Genomic DNA, 12,877 nt, shown 5'->3' on the forward strand with positions numbered 1-12,877 from the left:
TAAGGCTGTCATATATTCAGATGCTTTTTTTTCTACTATATTCCTTACATATTTCATCTCCCAGTCCATGTAGTTTGCATGCTGTTCAGGTGTGATTTCAGTGTGGATAATTTTCTAGAGACACCTTCAACACTGTCTTCTACAGAGGATATGTACAGCATTTTCCAGGGTGCTTAACTTCATATAGGCATCAGAGAGGACTTAGTAACGACTTTGAAGTCATTACTAAAATCCTCGTCTCCTTCCACCTGCTTCCCAAGAAGCAAAGTAATTTCATTGCATTCCATGGTTGCCTCTCCCTGACTGCCAGGCACAAAGGAAATGGTTAATGCTTTTAAAATAGGAAAGCTGAAACTGGCTGGACTTGAAGGGATTGCAGCTTGGATAAATTGCTTTACCACCTGCCAGATCCAATCAATACCCTCTTTTTCTTTCATATGGCTTAAAGTAAAAAAAACACCACCAACAACAACGCTCAAGGGTTTAATTTATCAAAAAATGCATTTGTATTTTCCAGACATAACATGTAATGTTTGACTCGCTGGACAAAAATCAGTAATTCCAGATGAAGACACACTCGATCCAATGAATCATCTTTAAAGGAAATGTACTTCAAATTCACATTGTCCTTTCAATACTACCTTCTGTCATTGACGACAATTCCTACATGTCCCAAGACACTTTTACTTGGGCTTCCTGCAGCTCCTGGAGAAAGCCAGGAGACATCCCACCTGCAGTTTTCTAGGGAAGAGTGTTTGCTCTAAATATAAAGCAGAAAGGCAGAAACTAGAACAAGAACAAACCTCTGGGCAATTGCAGTCAACCTGTATTAAGAATGGCAGCACTGACACCACCGCTGTATCATAGCCAGTTCCTCTGCCACTACCTGTGGCTGTCAGCTTCTAGGAAATGCCAAGTGTCACCAGCTTGTACTAGAACCTTAAATGCTCAATGCCTCCCAACACAACTCTTAGCTAAACTGTACGTAACTGCAGGCTCTCAGCCACACTCTGTTCAACTTCAATGGCTGATCCAGCTTGCCAATTGGTTTGGATGTCAGAGCATAGTTGAAAAAAATAAGAAGCATAGTTCACCTGCTCATTTTTGAGACTGCTGTGTCGTCTTCATGCCTAGATCGGGGCCTTTCTATTTTGCAGACTATCAAAAACTAAGTGAAGTTAGGATTTCAGGGCCACCTTCTGCCGTGTGTTTATTGACACCAGCAATCACAGAAGCAGTTGGAATACAGGGTACTTCATTCAGTTTGGCAAACTGCTTCATCTCCCCTTCTCGTCATCTAAAGTGCTGAGACTGAATTTAGTGGCTGGCTATGTATAACACAGCCCCCTGTGTGGGCACGTAAGTGTCTGCTACTGCTACCTGCTGAATTAATTGCTTATCTAGGGAAAGCTAGCAATCCTGTGGGACTTGTGCCTTCAACATAGAGGGACCTGGCTTCGCGCTCTTCAGGCAGTAGAGTTAGTATCCTGGGAATTGTTACACAAGTACAGTTACACTTGAGAACAGATGTTCAAATCCACTGGGGACAAGTACCAAGGCACTTTGGAAATTCCCATTTGTGTAAATCTGCCTCTGTATTGCCCAAATTGCACTACAAACACGATCCTAATTGGCCTGAACTACCCAAGAAACAGCTTTCTGAAGGCTTAACGCTTTCTGAAAATGGAAGAAGGACTTTACAGCTGAATTTCAACTTACATTTCGGGTACTCCTGCATGAAAGAAAACAGGTTCTGTTTGCTACCTACTCCCTTTTCCCATGGCTGCTTGCTCCAGCATTACTTCTTTTATCTCTTCTACTGCTCATCTAGTATGACTGAAAATAGCCAATTCATTTTGCCAGGTTATTTTTCAGACAGATTTGTTGTCTGTTAAGAGTTCTGGGCACAAACACTTGCATTTGCACAACAGAGATGGAGGAGAGGGATTGAGGAAGGAGGCCTGGGATTGTTTAAACTGCTATAAGTAACACAGCTGAATGAGAAACCATAGCTGGAATTCTGTTCCATGGTTTTTCTCTACTACCCAGCAAATGAAAGTTGTGATTATTTCTCTACTCCAATCTCACAGAAAAGCAAAATAGGGACTGTTTATCTTTCCCATCTGGAAGTCTGTGAACATTGGGCCTTCTTGTCCCTGCTAGGGAAGGAGTAACACGGTTGACCACAACCATGGAGCTGACTAAAGGAAAGGGAGAGCAGCCAAGGTTTTTTTCAGAAATCCCCACACAAACACTGAGGGTATGCAATTGTACACAACCGTCTTGCAGGGAAGCTGCTTCAGCCATCTTCAGAAGCAGCAGGTCAGGTGAGTGTCACAAACCAGCTGAAAACAGCCTTCATTTGGCAGTGTGCACAGTCAGACAAGACTGCTTTTTTTCAGTCCTAGTCCTCATTCTCTCACTGGCAAGGGTGAATGGAACAATGTTTGAACAGGTAAAGTCCTCCATTCGTTTTTATGGACTAAGGAATGCCCAGTAGCCAAAAGGCTTTTTTCTGTTGCCTTATAATCCAAGCACAATGTAACAGACTATATCCCATTGTCAACATCTGCCCTGGGCAACAGCAACAACCTTCTTCAGACTGAAGCAACTTAAGGTTTCTTAAATATTGAACATTCGAATCCAGGTAACATAAGAATGAGTGTGAAAGGCTTCAAATTCCAGAAGATTTTCCAAGGGAGATTGTTAGGTGGTAACCGAGAGTGATTTTCTTCTCTTTATGTTTATCTCCTAGCAATGTAACTTCATTTGCTTCCACTGATTTTTCTCTTGATTTTGTTATATCTGATTTACATCTTTATGAAAGAGAACAAGATCAAAGCAATGATGAAATCACTAAGAGTCACTTCGTGATTTATTCTTCGCACTGTCACCAAAGTAGAACAGTTTCATAATCAACACAGATCTCTTTATAGACATTAGTCCAGGAAAGCATTAAAGTGCCAGCCCAAGTCTACTCCTGTTCAGAAAAACACGTCTTAAGCTCATGTATATTGCTGAGTAGACATCCCTTCCTTAATTAAGGTGATCTGAAAAAAATATAATTCTGTATGGATGATGCTGTAGGACACTAAGTGGCATCAATGATAACCCAAAGAACACATCACTGTAACTAATTTTCTGTGCAGGCATTTACTCTGTGTGTGTACTCTGGAGGTGTACCTGAGGGAAAAATTGTTCTATTCAGCAGGAAATATAAATGTATAACTAAGACACTTCTGCTTTTATTTTCACATTTTCTTGGTGCTTTTTTAGCTAATTATTTTATTCCTTGCTCACTTCACAGTTCCTGCTAAATTTGCTTCAACAATTTCACAGATTCTGGTTAGAGGACTTTTTCCTTTTCAGAATCAAACGTGAAATATATTAAAAAGTAAAAATAAGATGCTGTAAGAAAAAATGTCACTGAGTTGCATTTCACTAAACATAAAAGAAAAACATAAGGAAGAGTGACATCAGTGAGGCAATCAACATACAGGTTACAGTTCAGAAAAACAGACTGCACGCATGAAGGAGAAATAGTTTGATGGAATGGTATTAAGTCAGAGTGAAGTTTCAGAAAAGCTCAGATAAACATCATCCACCCGTGATGGACTTTTCCCACATTTCTTAAATGGTTACGCTTATAACAGATGAAAACAAGAACAGTGCACTTATTTTATTCACATTTTTCAGCACAGTATAGGTAAAACAGCCACAAGATGGCAATACACCATCCTGCGAAAGAAAATTGCTACGTGTTGTCTGATTTTAACCCCTCCATGCATGGCTGAAATGCGCTGCCTTTTTAGCTTCGGGAACTATTACAATGAGGAATAGACAGAAAGTAATAATTTTAAGAAAAAATAACTAATCCCACTGCTGCTTATAAACATACTGTTTCTCATTTCTTTTCACTTTCCTGTGGTTTCTCTCCAGTTACTGCTGTTTGCTGTGTGCAGGGAGCTATTGGTTTGAATGAGCGAAAGTTCTAGGGGATGCAATATCCACTAGCATCTCCGTGGTGAGGGACAGGTCTCTACTTGTGAATGTTGCAGAGACTAAAGCTGATTGCTCTTGCCAGTCAAAGGATGGCTCCATCAGCAGTGAGAAGGAAACAGATGCCCTTCTCCCCTGGAACAATAAAAATAGAGACAGCGTAATGTTATGAAGACGTGTGGAAATGGGATAACACAATGTTCAAAGCCGTGCTCTAAGGCACTTACAATGGGAACTTCTGCAGTAAACTGAAGACTGTAATTGTAAGAGGTGGCAAAAAGACACCTGAATGTCTTGCCTGAGCACACAATAGCACTGAGTCACCAGTTATGAGGTAGCTGCAAAAAAGGCTTAATGTAATTATAGGATGCAGCAGGTGAAGTGCATTTTTCAGATGTTCTGGGAGGATGCGGCGTTGCTGCTTGTCTGCATTCCACTTGTACCGCACCAATCCGGTATGTCAGGGCACTGCTGACAGGGCACAGAGACAGTTCCCCTCCTTTTCCCTGGAAATGTAACTCTTCTTTCTGATGTGGTTACGAGGCAGGATGCTGGGAAGTGTCTGTTTGACGTACTGCATTTACAGAGTCAGGATTAAATTAATCACTAGATCTGAAGGCAGGAGGAAGTTTTCCTCAGGTCAGAAGGTCAGGGATTGTTGGATATGGTTTATGCCTTCCTGGGTAACAGGAGGGTGTTACTTACATCCTAAGGCAACCTGGGAATTTGCTCTGAAAGTGCTTGCCTCTTTTCTTCTTGTGTTGTGCTGCAGCTGACTTTTGATCTTCTGCTACTGCCTTCAACTGGTGCATTTTGCGCAGAACAGGTAGATCTGTGGGCTGCCTTCAGTAAATGCTCGTTACATCGTGCACTACAATCGAAGGGCTCTGGGCTAGAACAATAGTCATATGATCCTATAGAGTAAAATTTATTAGTCCTTGTCCCAAAATGCTTGGGTTAGAAATGCTAAAGGAAGTTACAAGTTAAACGAATCACCTTTAGCTTTAGACCATAAACAGGCAAGGTCTAGACGACAAGTTTTATTCCATTTCTGTAATTCTGAGTAATTTATTCCCTACCCTGCTGGCTTTGAATTGCCATCTTGCGACTACATTCTCAGATTGCCTGCTGTTCATAAGGATCAGAATAACCAATCCGTTAAATTGTTGACCATTCCTGATGATCCCTTCACGCTATTTTATCCTCTGCATAAAACCAGACAATGCAAATTGAAATCTTTCCTGTCTCTTATAGACAGCTGGGATATAGTTTGTAACTGGAGTTTGAATTGCTAATACAATTTTGATTACGGTTCCCCATCTTTCTTGTATAGATTTGAAATTTAACAAGGAGTTAACAATTGTAGGCATCAACCTACAAATCTGTTATTTGATTGCTCTCTATGTTTTTTATTAATTCCACTAAAGGGTTGATGTATACTCTGATTAACCACTTTGATTCTTTTATTGTAAATTGCACTTCAGCTACTTTCTGCTCCTCACTGATGCACACTTTCAATGAAGATAAATATGTTTTTCTTGTAGGAATTGCATTATTACAACACGAGATAGATTGAGAGATGTTTAATGAGTAGTCCAGTGTTTTCTTCTAAATACTATTTGCTCTGGGTATGCCAGAACAAAGGCATCGTGATGCTGATGGAACTGGTTTACATGACTATTATCCACACATGGAATATATTCAAGCTGTAGGGTAATGCCAGGGAATCACGGCTCACACATTGAAAATAGCAAGGATAGTGATAGCTGGCAGTTAGAGGGTCTGTGTTTCTCAAATACTAGATGGTGCCAGTAGATCTTTTGACATTACACTTTGGTTACAGCTTTTCTTGTCACCATAATCACTAGTCTATAGCAATCCAAGTTATAGTTATTAGAGTTACAATGCCTTTTTATTAGACATTGTTTCATTGATGCCAGATTTGGAAGGAAAAAAAGAGTAAATTCCACCTCTTCTTTCCTCTCCTTCGTGCGCGTGAATGTCCATGAATGCCTTTATGCCAACTACTACACAATAAATGTGTTGTGGTTAAAAGGGAAAAGAGAGAACACTCATGGAAAAAAAAGATATCTCTACTGTTTCAAAACAGCTCCTTACTATAGAGTCTGAGGTGTGGAAGAAGTTATTAGACTACGATGGCTGCTTCAGAATCTTCAGTGCCTGTTTTTCTCGTTCAAAAATCTGTTTTTTCAGAAGAAGCTTGTTTGTGGGAAAGGCTTAGTCTCATTTTTTTTAATGTGAATTTTGACATCTTTAGCCTTCTGAAAAATAAACAAATCCATTTCTTCTTGCCAACTAACATTTCCATTAGAAAATTAAGCCACTTCTAAAAACATGACATTCAAAATGATTGAAAAAGGTGCAGTGTGACCTCTCTGTCTAGTCATGCTTTTTGCATATGCTTCATTTGTGAATACTTTGGAGGTTTTGACTATTGTTATTTAGCCAGGGAAAGTGCAAAATCTCACAAATTTTCACAGAAGGGGAACACTATTTTTCATGCAGTTTACTGATCATGTTACTCTCCTGACCTTTTTTTTTTTTAACTCCACAGTGCAAAAATATTTTCATTATATTCCTGTGCTCCTGTGTCGTAAGTCCTATGCCTTCCTCATTTCAAAAAGGACTCCAAGAGGCTCCAACCAAACTCCAGTTTGGTTTCCTCCCTACTCTTGCCTTTCTGGTTCATGCTTTTGATTTGTTTCTTGCAGAGTGTGGTATTGTTATGGTTTGAGGAAGCCGCAATTTATTGTTGTTTAGACAATTATTCTATCACCTGATCACCCCTCCCCACCCGGGAAGGGGAATCGAGAAAAACAAGGAAACACGAGGGTTGAAATACAAACAGATTTAATAGAATAAGAATAAATAATTAACATTAATAATACTAAAGAACCAATATTGATACTGATAAAAAATACACAAGGATTATACTCAGCCCATTCTATCAGTAGGAAGCTGTGCGCTCCCAGCTGTGGACAGCAAATGTCAGACACTGTGAGCATTACGGATTTTGGGGGAAGGGCTCAGGGGTCCGGCACTGGGGCAAGAAGTCCTTTGGACTGCTGCCATCAAAGGAGAGAGAAAACTACACAGCAAACTTTCTAATTTATATTGAATGTGACGTTCTTGGTATGAAATAACCCTGTTGGCCGGCCTGGGTCAAGTACCTTGGTCTCGCTCTTCCTCATCCCTGCACCTGGCAAGGCTTAAAAACACTGAGACCTTGAAACCCACATAGCCTAGCTGGCTATAAAGTAGATATTTTCACGAATTCAGACACTAGAGTCTTCTAAAAGTTCAGTTTTCCCAGGCATTAGAAGATAAATTAGTCCTGTGTCGCTCAAACTAGGACAGGTATATGTCACTGTGACTTTCTATGGCTCATTTCATTCTGTGTAAAATGATAGCTAGATATTGCTAGATACCTGAGGATGGGGAATTCTGACCCGATACTGATTTTGCACACTTTATCTGAAGCGCGCAAGAACAGTATATACAGAAGTCTTAGATCTGTGTTACAGCTAGAGCACATGTAACCCTCCAAGGGTTAAAATGTGATTGCCGTTATAGCAAGTTAAACTATGTAGGAAGGAACAGAAAAGACTGGAACAAAACCCAGGACCATTCTCAGTGAATTTAGCTGAGAACCGTGCACAGCTGTTTTTGTAGATGCTATGCTATATCAAGACAATTATATTCTGTGTGGTTTTGAGCTATTCCTTCTTTTTGTTCCCTGTATCCAAACAGAGTACTTTATGAGTGACTCAGGGAAAACAGAATCACTTGTCTCTAGTTAGTTAAAAATGCAGGTACCAAACTTTTCAGTTATAAGTGTACCATTTCTGTGCATTTAAATGGGTAAGTACACATTAAGATCACTATAAGCCTTTCAGCCAAACTTTTCACAGCTCTTTGTTCTCTCACTCTTTTCAGCCATCAAGATTTTCCTGATACCCTTCCTTTCCTTTTCTTTACTCTGACTCATTGATCACATATCACTAATGGGTTTTTCTGCGCTTCAGTTTCTCCATCTGTGAAATGACGAACATCTATATTTGCTGTTGTGTCAAGGTAATAGATGTATTAGAAATACCTCAGCTAGTCATTGCTATGTTCCCCTTTGTAGGCAGCTTCTTAAATCAAACCACTGAGGTACTACTTCTCCATGCTCTGAGGCACTGTAATTTGGCGTGTTCAAATACCGCTGCTATTCTAGGCTATCTTGAAAGAAGGGGAAAATACCTTCCGATCTAACATTTAGAGAGGTAAACTTTTCCTGGGAAGAAGGTGGCTGACTTGTTTGTAAATGGAATAAAATACGCAAAATTTAGAATACCTTGGGCTAGTGATTTACATCAGAAAGAGCAGATGTAAAATGTTACAATACTCAAATTTGGTTGTTGTTGTGGTTTTTCTTTTTGTGTGTGTGCATGCATACATGCTCTTGATAACCTTCAGCAACTTATGAGAATTACAAAGGCAATGGAGAAACAGGCCATTGGATTAGCTCATGAGGTATAGATTAAGACAGTCTTTCACAGAATCACAGACTGGCTGATGTTGGAAGGGTCATCTGGTCCAACCCCACTGCTCAAGCAGGGCTACCTGGAGCTGGTTGCCCAGAACCATGCCCAGGCAGCTTTTGAATATCTCCAAGGATGGAGACACCACACCCTCTCTGGGCAACCAGTGCCAGGGCTCCATCACCCTCACAGTGAAAAAGCGTTTCCTGATGTTCGGAGGGGACCTGCTGTGTTTCAGTTTGTGCCCACTGCCTCTGGTCCTGTCACTGGGCACTGCTAGAAAAGAGCCTGGGTCTGTCCTCTTTGCATCCTCCCTTCAGGTATTTATATATATTGATGAGGTCCACCCTGAGATTTCTCTTCTCCAGGCTGAGTCCCAGCTCTCTCAGCCTTTCACAGAATCACAGAACGGTAGGGCTGCAAGGGACCTCTGGAGATCATCTAGTCCAACCCACCTGCCAAAGCAGGTTCACCTAGAGCTTTCCTCAGAAGGAGAGGATGTTTCAGTCTCTTAATAATCTCAGTGGTGCTTTGCTGGACTCTCTCCAGTATGTCTGTGCTTCCTTTGCACTAGGGAGCCCAGAGCTGGACCCAGCACTCCAGGTGTGGCCTCACCAGTGCTGAGCAGAGGGGATGGATCACCTCCCTCAACCTACTGACAACACTCCTCCTAATGCAACCCAGGATAGCGTACCATTAGCCTTCAAAGACAGGAGCACAGCTGTGGCTTCACATATTTCTGCCCTGTCAGGGCAGGAGATCTCTTTTCCACTCCTGTTGTTGCAAGAAATTGCTGGTTGGAGGGGAAATCTCTTGGACACTCTATACTTCAGGCTTAACGGGTGTTGGCCATAGCCTTATCCCAAAATAATAAAAATTATAGATGAATGAAGTGTGTCTTTTATGATCACATCAATGTATAAGAGATTCCATTATTGAAAATTTAAAACAGGTTGTAGCCCCTGGTAACTGAAGAGAAACCTCTGCTGTGGATTTAAAAATCTCAACCTCCTTTTTCCCAGTAAGCAACTCTCCCTCCAAGCCAGACACATAGGCTGAAAAGCATACAGTTAAAACCAAGACAGCAAGAAAAAAATCTCAACTGCCCCAAGAATACTTGCTGTCAATAATTACAACTATAAAGCAAACAAGTCTGTCATATTATGTTTTCTTCTTTACGAAGAACATTTTAGAACATGTTTAGGAGCTTGGGGCAGCCTTCACTCACAGCTTAAGGGGTGGTGGTGGTGGTAAGACATGGGGTGGGAGGTGGCACAATCCCATCGGCACGTGCATCGCTCCTGACGGGAAAGTGTACCAACCTGTCCTGTCAAAGTATTGAGGTACCTTAGATTGGGACAACAGTATGGGCAGCCTACATAGGTGGCCTGCACTCGGCTGCTTACTGCCTGTGTGGACTATAAGTCTGGTCTTGAGGGCAGCCTCGGCAAAGCTCAAAAAGTCAATGCTGTTCAGGCTTATCTTTGAAGGTTAAGCAAACAAACTCAGAAAATACCTGATGATCTCAGCCTGGTCCTCTCAAGTTTGTACAGAGAGCTAATCTGACGTGGTTGTTCATCACGAGTATTCATGGTTTGTGGCTGTTACTTTGGCCTCTTTCCTGGACAAACAGAAAGAAAGTAAGTCTCAGTTAACCCCTGCTTCCTGGGAGCCTTTGGATTTGCTCATTTGGCCACAGCTACGTAGAGAACCTCTCAAGGAGAGTGTTCTTCCTTTCCTGTTTCCCCATTGCTACTGTCTCAAAGGCTCTGAAGCACAGTGAGTCTGTACACTTCTCCTTTGCTAACTGCCTTCAGACAGCACTATTTGCAGCTGAGTCTGCCTGTTCACCAGTAAGTGAATGTTATCCAAATTTTGGTTCAAAATAGGATGAATTACAAGCATTTCAGTTTCAGTTTCAGTCTCTGTTTGTTTTTCTCTGAGCTGCATAATTGAGCTGCCATTTCAAAATCTTTGTTCCCAGCTTCTTGTCACTTAACATCTCTAGCATTTGAAGCACATTAATCTTGAATCCTTTATTGTGTAACTACATTTCAAATGGAAATAGCAGCAAATCCTACACGTTCTGAATCTCATCTTTGCACTGTATGTAGCCAGTGTTATTAATGCAAAGCAAAAACGAAGCAAGAACGAGTGTTTAGCGCTCACTTGCATTAAGCAGATGCAGATGGGGGGAACAGGGAAAGGCACCTCATTCTGTACATGCTGCTAAGCGCATGTCTACTGAGCAGAGCAGTGAGACATCACGTTGTTAACAATCTCCTGTGTGTGGCAGTTTCTGTATTTCCTTTGTGGAGATGAATGGGACTCCTCTTTGACTTCTTCCAGATCCTCTATCTATTCTGTTATTCAGATGAGCCCCATTTGCATGGGAGGCTATGGTTAGTGCATACATAGAAGTTGGATGAGTTATGGTAAACTTCAGCCTGGCTGTATGAAACGTGTGCGACAAGGAGGGATATGGGATAAACAGGTACTGTGACGTAAATAGCACCAACAGGCTGCTCAGGAATTTAGCAAATCCATGGATAACAAAACATGGTATGTCAGTACCAAATGGTGAACTTAATTTTCTTTTATAACTTCAATTTCATTTTTTAAAGCTATTCTTCCATTGTCTCCTGTCTATTGTTGCAAACAGGGCTGCTGAAAAAAAACAACTCGACATGACGTGAACAAGGCCAGTTCATTATGAGACCCTGTATCACTTTAAAACAAGGTTGAAGTCATGAAGGTACAGAGACTCAAGAGACTTAGAATCATCCCATAGGATCAGTCCATCTCAAGTATGACAAGTGCATAGCAGACCTGGACCAAAGGCCAAATTTCACGAAATGACTGCTTTGTGCAGGGGAAGCTACCCGTAGACATGTGCAAGATGATACATATGAAGTAAGAGGCAGAGAAGTCACTATAACTTTGACTTGCAGAAATTTGAGATATCAGGCCAAAAGGTACACAAGGTCCCACCTCATGACTATCAGTCTGTGAATCCTTAAAGATACCACTGAAAAATTGAAAGTCATTTTGGTTTAGAAAATACTTTGCCAAGATTGTGTTCCAAGTCTCTGTGCAATGCTGTCTGTGAGGGAGTCAGTGCAGGAGTGAAAAGTTGCCCCAGGCAGCCTGATCTTTGGCGCACACTCTATGGGGGAACTGTGGGAGACTGAATAGAGGTCCTATAAATTCAGTTGTGTTGTGGTGGAAGGAGAACAATCTCTAGGTGGAGGAGATTCCCCCCAAAATTAGATTTGGGGGTTAGGATGGTAGAGATGAACTATGGGTGTTTATAAGGATTCAGGCTGATGAAGTTTTGGATTTCACCTATGGAAGGAAACAGGGCAGAGGAGGAGACTGACTGCGCGGTTTTCCCTTTCCTCTCTCCCCTCGCAATCTTCCCTGTGGGGTTGGCAATCTCTGCCTCTTGCTCCCACGCTCCCCTTGCACACACCATCTCTTGTGCCCTTCCCATCCCAGCTGCCCCTGCAGCTGCTTTTATCCCCACCACTCTCCGCTCCCTGCTCATCTTCCTGCGCGTCCTGAATACCGTCTGAGGAGGGAAAAAAAAAAAATGAGTAGGGAAAGGCACGGGGCAGCAAGTGTCAGAAACCGGCCCTGGAGATAAGGGCTGTCTCCTGCTGCGGCGGCTGCACTGCAGAGGAAAGGCACGGGTGCTGCCTGCTGGTGATGCGGCGGGGGGGGCGCGTCTGGGAAGGCCCGGCGAGCGAAGCAGGGCGCTCCGCAGGGCGGGCGGCCTGTCTCCGCCGGTTGCCGCCCGGGCCCGCTCTGGGCCTACAGGCCGCTCAGGAGGCCCGCAGAGCTGCCGACAGCGACGAGGTTTGGCTTCAGGACACACGCACCTGCCTCGGCTTGGTTCGGCCCAAGGCGGGCAGGCTCTGATCCACGGCGAGGGGACTGGGCCAGGCTGTGCCCGCTCAGTCTGCACTACGGTCGGTCACCTCCACCGCGGCCCGCTGCCCGGCCTCGGGCACTGCCTGCCGCCGGGGTACACAGCCCGGGCCCTCCTCAGCAGCTCCGCGCCGCCGATCCCACCGCAGATCTCCCCTTCTGGGCGTTTTCCCGTGCCACCCGCCCCTGAGGCTATCCCCGGCGGAGGCGCCTTTCCTACGGGGCTCCTTCTCCTCACGGGGCAGCCCGCCTGGCCCCCTCCCGGGGCTGCCCGCCCTCAGCGCCGCCTCAGCGCCGCCTTCAGCTGGGGGCCGTCGGCAGGTGGCGCTGCCGCGGCTCGCGCCGCCGGGCCCTGGCGCCGGGCGGCGTAAGGGTGGCTGCCGCCGCCGCCATTTGCTCGG

General features: G+C 43.4%; 1 long non-coding RNA gene across 1 annotated transcript; it reads right to left on the reverse strand.

Annotated features, from left to right (window-relative positions):
• Window positions 1–1,760: 1,760 nt before the first annotated feature.
• Window positions 1,761–12,629, reverse strand: LOC128903771 (uncharacterized). Its single transcript, XR_008464281.1, has 3 exons — window positions 12,428–12,629; window positions 10,063–10,167; window positions 1,761–4,134 (listed from the first exon to the last, which is right to left on the reverse strand). It is a non-coding gene; the product is annotated as an uncharacterized LOC128903771 (long non-coding RNA).
• Between the last annotated feature and the right edge of the window lie 248 nt (window positions 12,630–12,877).

Source organism: Rissa tridactyla, chromosome 1 (genome assembly GCF_028500815.1).
Source record: "Rissa tridactyla isolate bRisTri1 chromosome 1, bRisTri1.patW.cur.20221130, whole genome shotgun sequence".
In the NCBI taxonomy this organism is placed as follows: Eukaryota; Metazoa; Chordata; class Aves; order Charadriiformes; family Laridae; genus Rissa; species Rissa tridactyla.